Source organism: Scyliorhinus canicula, chromosome 30 (genome assembly GCF_902713615.1).
Source record: "Scyliorhinus canicula chromosome 30, sScyCan1.1, whole genome shotgun sequence".
Classification (NCBI taxonomy): domain Eukaryota; kingdom Metazoa; phylum Chordata; class Chondrichthyes; order Carcharhiniformes; family Scyliorhinidae; genus Scyliorhinus; species Scyliorhinus canicula.
In genome coordinates this window covers 3,122,195-3,129,418 of record NC_052175.1, presented here as the reverse complement: position 1 = coordinate 3,129,418, position 7,224 = coordinate 3,122,195, and positions in this window count along the sequence as shown.

Here is a 7,224-nt window from a genome sequence, read left to right as displayed (position 1 = left end):
TACCTGATATTACTTCAAACCCTGCTCCCGGCTGAAATGTAAGCAAATTTAAAGGCACTCACTCACCTTCACGACAGGCCCCTGCTCCCGCTTCCCAACCACTGTGGGGTGGGGGGGGGGGGTTGGTCAGAGGAGGAGGTAGGGTGGGAAACACTCACGAAGTGTTTCGGTTTTAACTGTCACTTGCCAACAGCCTCTCCACAAAACACCTTCAACTTAGGCTGACCGCACTGCACGTATGCAAATTTCCCCAGAACAGCTGATCAGTAGCTCTGTTCTGCTGCCCTCTGCTGGATGATTGCCTTCACTCAAACTCCTCGGGTCTTCTTCGCAGATTCACCTTCAACTTAGGCTGACCGCACTGCACGTATTCAAATTTCCCCAGAACAGCTGATCAGTAGCTCTGTTCTGCTGCCCTCTGCTGGATGATTGCCTTCACTCAAACTCCTCGGGTCTTCTTCGCAGATTCACCTTCAACTTAGGCTGACCGCACTGCACGTATGCAAATTTCCCCAGAACAGCTGATCAGTAGCTCTGTTCTGCTGCCCTCTGCTGGATGATTGCCTTCACTCAAACTCCTCGGGTCTTCTTCGCAGATTCACCTTCAACTTAGGCTGACCGCACTGCACGTATGCAAATTTCCCCAGAACAGCTGATCAGTAGCTCTGTTCTGCTGCCCTCTGCTGGATGATTGCCTTCACTCAAACTCCTCGGGTCTTCTTCGCAGATTCACCTTCAACTTAGGCTGACCGCACTGCACGTATGCAAATTTCCCCAGAACAGCTGATCAGTACCTCTGTTCTGCTGCCCTCTGCTGGATGATTGACTTCACTCAAACTCCTCGGGTCTTCTTCGCAGATTCACCTTCAACTTAGGCTGACCGCACTGCGCGTATGCAAATTTCCCCAGAACAGCTGATCAGTAGCTCTGTTCTGCTGCCCTCTGCTGGATGATTGCCTTCACTCAAACTCCTCGGGTCTTCTTCGCAGATTCACCTTCAACTTAGGCTGACCGCACTGCGCGTATGCAAATTTCCCCAGAACAGCTGATCAGTAGCTCTGTTCTGCTGCCCTCTGCTGGATGATTGCCTTCACTCAAACTCCTCGGGTCTTCTTCGCAGATTCACCTTCAACTTAGGCTGACCGCACTGCGCGTATGCAAATTTCCCCAGAACAGCTGATCAGTAGCTCTGTTCTGCTGCCCTCTGCTGGATGATTGCCTTCACTCAAACTCCTCGGGTCTTCTTCGCAGATTCACCTTCAACTTAGGCTGACCGCACTGCGCGTATGCAAATTTCCCCAGAACAGCTGATCAGTAGCTCTGTTCTGCTGCCCCCTGCTGGATGATTGCCTTCACTCAAACTCCTCGGGTCTTCTTCGCAGATTCACCTTCAACTTAGGCTGACCGCACTGCGCGTATGCAAATTTCCCCAGAACAGCTGATCAGTAGCTGTGTTCTGCTGCCCTCTACTGGATGATTGCCTTCACTCAAACTCCTCGGGTCTTCTTCGCAGATTCACCTTCAACTTAGGCTGACCGCACTGCACGTATGCAAATTTCCCCAGAACAGCTGATCAGTAGCTCTGTTCTGCTGCCCTCTGCTGGATGATTGCCTTCACTCAAACTCCTCGGGTCTTCTTCGCAGATTCACCTTCAACTTAGGCTGACCGCACTGCACGTATGCAAATTTCCCCAGAACAGCTGATCAGTAGCTCTGTTCTGCTGCCCTCTGCTGGATGATTGCCTTCACTCAAACTCCTCGGGTCTTCTTCGCAGATTCACCTTCAACTTAGGCTGACCGCACTGCACGTATGCAAATTTCCCCAGAACAGCTGATCAGTAGCTCTGTTCTGCTGCCCTCTGCTGGATGATTGCCTTCACTCAAACTCCTCGGGTCTTCTTCGCAGATTCACCTTCAACTTAGGCTGACCGCACTGCACGTATGCAAATTTCCCCAGAACAGCTGATCAGTAGCTCTGTTCTGCTGCACTCTGCTGGATGATTGCCTTCACTCAAACTCCTCGGGTCTTCTTCGCAGATTCACCTTCAACTTAGGCTGACCGCACTGCACGTATGCAAATTTCCCCAGAACAGCTGATCAGTAGCTCTGTTCTGCTGCCCTCTGCTGGATGATTGCCTTCACTCAAACTCCTCGGGTCTTCTTCGCAGATTCACCTTCAACTTAGGCTGACCGCACTGCGCGTATGCAAATTTCCCCAGAACAGCTGATCAGTAGCTCTGTTCTGCTGCCCTCTGCTGGATGATTGCCTTCACTCAAACTCCTCGGGTCTTCTTCGCAGATTCACCTTCAACTTAGGCTGACCGCACTGCACGTATGCAAATTTCCCCAGAACAGCTGATCAGTAGCTCTGTTCTGCTGCCCTCTGCTGGATGATTGCCTTCTCTCAAACTCCTCGGGTCTTCTTCGCAGATTCACCTTCAACTTAGGCTGACCGCACTGCACGTATGCAAATTTCCCCAGAACAGCTGATCAGTAGCTCTGTTCTGCTGCCCTCTGCTGGATGATTGCCTTCACTCAAACTCCTCGGGTCTTCTTCGCAGATTCACCTTCAACTTAGGCTGACCGCACTGCACGTATGCAAATTTCCCCAGAACAGCTGATCAGTAGCTCTGTTCTGCTGCCCTCTGCTGGATCCATGGGTGTCCTCGCCTGGAACCTGCCTTAGCCAATGCGTCGGCTTTTACATTCCCAGGGGGGATGACCTATGGTGGCTTCTTACTTTGATAATGCCGAAGGTCCTGTCCTTCGCTTTCTCTAAAATGTGTTGGAGTAAAGGGGCTGATGGAAGGGGTTTCCCGTCTGTGGAGACAAAACCTCGTGTCCTCCACAGGGGCAGAAAATCCGTTAAACTATTGCAGACATATAGACTGTCCGAATATATGTCCGCTGGGCTGGGGAAAGAATCGGGGTGGTCCACTATGTATGCTATGGCCGCGAGCTCTGCTGCCTGCACGCCTAAGTGTCCTGGCAATTTGAGTGCTATCTCCTCGAGAGCGCGACCCTGCGCGTCCTCGACATAGATGCCGCATCCTGTGATACGCTCACCATTTAAAACCGTGGATGAACCGTCCACGTATATCCGTAGTGGTCCACACGTGTCTGTGTGTGGGGTGCTTTGTGTTGGGTTCCCTATCTTCCTGGGGGGTGTCTTCGCTATAAAAGGTCCTGTGTTATGTAGGGGTGCTACAATTTCACAGTCATAGGGCTGTCCTGGGTATTGAAGGTTGTCGGCTAAAAATGTGTGTGTGCGGGTCCGTTTCACTGTAATGTCCCGTCCTTGTAGGAGTAGTGTCCACCTAGCTGCCCTAATCTGGCTATCTGAACCGTCCTTCAGTCGACCGTCTAGGAGTAACTGTGTGGGTGTGTGTTCGGTCAGAATGGTAATGGGGTTGAGTCCGGTAATGTAAGAAAAGTATTGTACTGCCCAGAAGACAGCAAGGAGGTGCCTCTCGCAGGCTGAAAATCCTTGTTCAACTGGGTCTAACAGTCGGGAGGCATAAGCCACTGGTCTTAGCTGCTCGTGCCGTTCCTGAAGCAACACGGCCGAGAGGGTCAGATCTGTGCTTGCTACCTCTATTGCGTAGGGGGAAAGTGGGTCTGGGACTAGCAGCGCGGGTGCTGCGCTAAGGGCTCTCTTTAACTCCTCCACAGCCTCTGTATGCTGTGGAAGCCATTCCCAGGGGGCTCCTTTCTAAAGGAGGTCTGAGAGTGGGGCGGCTTTTGTCGCGAATCCGTCGATGTGGTTCTGACAATAGCCAACCAGTCCTAAGAACGACCGGAGGGCCGCAACATTCTGGGGAAGGGGCAATTTGACGATCGAATCAATTCTTTTGAATTCGATCTCGCATTTGCCGTGTGTGATGACTGTACCCAAATACATCACTTTGTCTGCCAAATTCTGGGCCTTTCTCGGGTTAACTTTACAGCCAATTGAAGTCAATAGTTCCAGGAGTTCGGCCAGAAGCGTAATGTGCTCTGCCTTTGTGTCTGTCTGCAGTAGTAGGTCGTCTACATACTGTACCAGACATTCGGGGCGGGAAAATTTTTCTAAACCATTTGCCAGCTGTCGGTGGAAAATGAAGGGGGAATTGTGGAATCCTTGTGGAAGGCATGTCCACGTATACTGTTGTGAGTTGAAGGTGAAGGCAAATTTGTACTGGCACGCTTTTGCCAATGGTATTGACCAGAAGCCATTACTAATGTCCAATACCGTGAAATATTTGGAGTTGAGTCCCTGCTTGAGCATGGTCTCGGGACTTGTAGCTACCGTGGGGGCTACTGCGGGGGTTACTTTGTTGAGTTCCCGATAATCGATGGTTAGACGCCATGATCCACCGGGCTTCCTCACTGGCCAAATAGGGGCATTATTGGTCGAGGCTACTGTTCTGAGCACACCTTGCTCCAATAAGCTACCTATTACCTTCTCTATCTCACCCTCTGCTTCTAGGGGAAATCTATATTACTTCTGTGGTCGGGGGTCTGGTCAGGTCAAATGAGTAGTCTCCTACTGCGCTAATCCTATTAGCGTACTCTCTCACTTTGAGAGTAGCTGGTGCTCTGTCCGATCTAGCCATTCGCCAGACACACTGGTTCACTGGGTCGAACGACAGGCTATGGGCATTCATAAAATCTATCCCCAGGATGTGTTCTGCTGTCCGGGGAAGATTTACTAAAACGACTGGGTGTCTGGTGGAAATGTTCCCTAGCTGGATCGCTATGGGTGCTGTGATATGTCCCTGCTGCGAGTGTCCTGTGAACCCGCTAAGTGTGATGGTGGAGGTGGTCGGCCACGTGTCTGCCTGTGCCGTGGTTGTGGAGTTAATCGTGGTGCGGGACCCTACTGTGTCCCAAAGTAACTCTATGGGCTTCCCTTTTACCTTTGCCGTGACTACCGGTCTTCCGGATGGATCCCATAGTGTGTCACAGACCCAAGTGGGGGAGCCCGAACACCGTCAGTCCGTTCCGTCCACATTGGTGGGTCCTGACTGAACGCCGATACTGTGAATTGGTTTGGCTTTATTGCGGTTCAGTGTGCCTGTCTGCTGGCCTCTCTGTGATCTCTGGGGTCCATTACATTCCTTTGCCCAATGTCCTAAATGGCCACAGTTGTAGCATTCCTGTGACTTCTGTGGAGGGCTGCTCTTTCCTTCATTCACCCACGCGGGATTTTGGTGCGCTCTCACTGCCTGTATGTCTGCTGCAGCCTGAGCTTCTTCTGGGGATTTCACTTTACTCTTGCCCTGAAGTGATTGCTCCCAAGCGCGGGACAATCTTTTCAGGACCCATTTTTCATTATGGGCCTCTTCTGAGGGGTCGTAACTAGTGCAAGCACTCTGTCCTGCTTCTGTTGCGTGCAAAATTAGGGTCCGCGTCCATTTAACCATGTTTTCGCGGCTTAAATGGGCTCTATTTAATTCTCCAAAAACTCCATTGAAATGGATCCACAGCCTTCCTGCGAATGCTGTGTGGTGCTCGGTTTTCTTTTGCCGGCACTTGTTGAGTCCTTCTACAGGGTCACCTCGATTGTACCCTATAGCGTCTAAAATGGAGGTGTGCATCTCCTCGAGGGTGCCTCCGCCAACGTTCTGTGGGTCGGGGAGGGCTGCTACTACGGATTGGTCCAAGCTCAAAACTGTGAGCTTAACCTGCTCTCTTTCGTCCAGGCCGTACATGGTCGCCTGTTGCTTTACTTTTGAAAAACAATTGGTGGGGGTCTGCGGTGGGGAGGAACGGAGTGATCTTTTCACAAGCGTCCCTGAGTTGGGTTACAGTTAAGGGGGTGGTGTAGGTGATATCGGGTGCGCCTTCTGTGGTTGCTTTACTTTGGGTTGTGACTGGATTCATTGGTACGGTAACTATCTGATCTGTGGGGGGTTGGGGTGCTTGCCTTTTCTGCTGCGCTGCTGGCGCACATGTTCCCTGAACATAACGCTGTGCAGTTTCAATTAACTCCTGCCAGTCTGGGGCGTTCTCCTCATCTCACTTTGTTCCAAACGTACTCTGGAACCCATTTTGTACCGAAAGCAGAGATTGCAGTTCTGCAATCTGTTTTCTGCATTTCGCGTGGTCTACCGTACTCTGTCTTTGTTCTGTGGTGGCAGCATGGAGTGCTCTTAAAGCTGCCTTAAGGTCAGAGCATTGCCTCTGCAAAGCCTCTACCTGTTTCTCTGCTTCTTCTCTTATCAGGACGGCACGTTGCACGTCCTCATAGGCCTTTTCATATTGCGTTTGGGAACTGCTGAGATGGGCAAGGCAAGACTGGTGTGCCCTCTTGGCATCATCCACCTCTCTACCTTTCTCTGCCAGCTTCCCTCTAAGCTCCATAGTCTCCTTCTCGATGTCCCTGACATCCACTTTACTCATTCTGTTTCTCTCCTCTAATTCTGCCCGGAGCGTCCGAACGACCTCCTCTGTGCCTCGCAATTGTGCCAAACAGGACACAATTGCCATCAGCTTGCGTGCTTTACTCATATTTTTCTTGTGAATTTGAGAGAGGTTCTCCCACCAAGTATGTCCTATACTTCCGGGACCTGTCTCCTCATTCAAACAAAACTCTTTCCAAAGGGGCCATCCCTTTCCTTGCAGGTATTTGCGGAGTTCCAGCTCCCACACGGGACACTGACCTACTCTGCTACCACTGGTCGCTGCGACCACAAACCGTTCTGGATTCATGAGGCGTTCCATTGCCTGCATGGCCATTTTCTCTGACTCACTTTAATTTGGAACAGGGGCTGTTGAGGTTATGTCTCACGAAACGGGTAAGGCTTGCGCTATGTTCCGTTCACAAAACTACCGAAAGTTTGTCGCAACAAAATGCTTTCAGTTTTACCTTACAGCCCTGTTAGTACGCATGCACTAAACACACTTCCGAATTACGCTTATTAGTTTGAACACCTTGAATACTTGTGATTTTTCCTTTTCTCTGTACTTTGGATTTCCAATTCAAATTTCTGGGACCTGGACGGAGTGGGGTTCCACTTGCAACCGTGTCCCGGCGGAGTCGCCACTAAATGTTGCACGTTTTACTTTGAGTGTATTACGTGTTTATTGGAGTGTATTAACACGCCTGTGTGCTTAACACTGCTATGGCTCTGTGTGTGTATTTTCAGCTCGGAGTCGCCAGGTGCCGTATCTAGACACCGTCACAAGTATTCCAAGGTCAGGTTCAAAGTAATAAAACGATACACCGATTAGTAAGTTCCA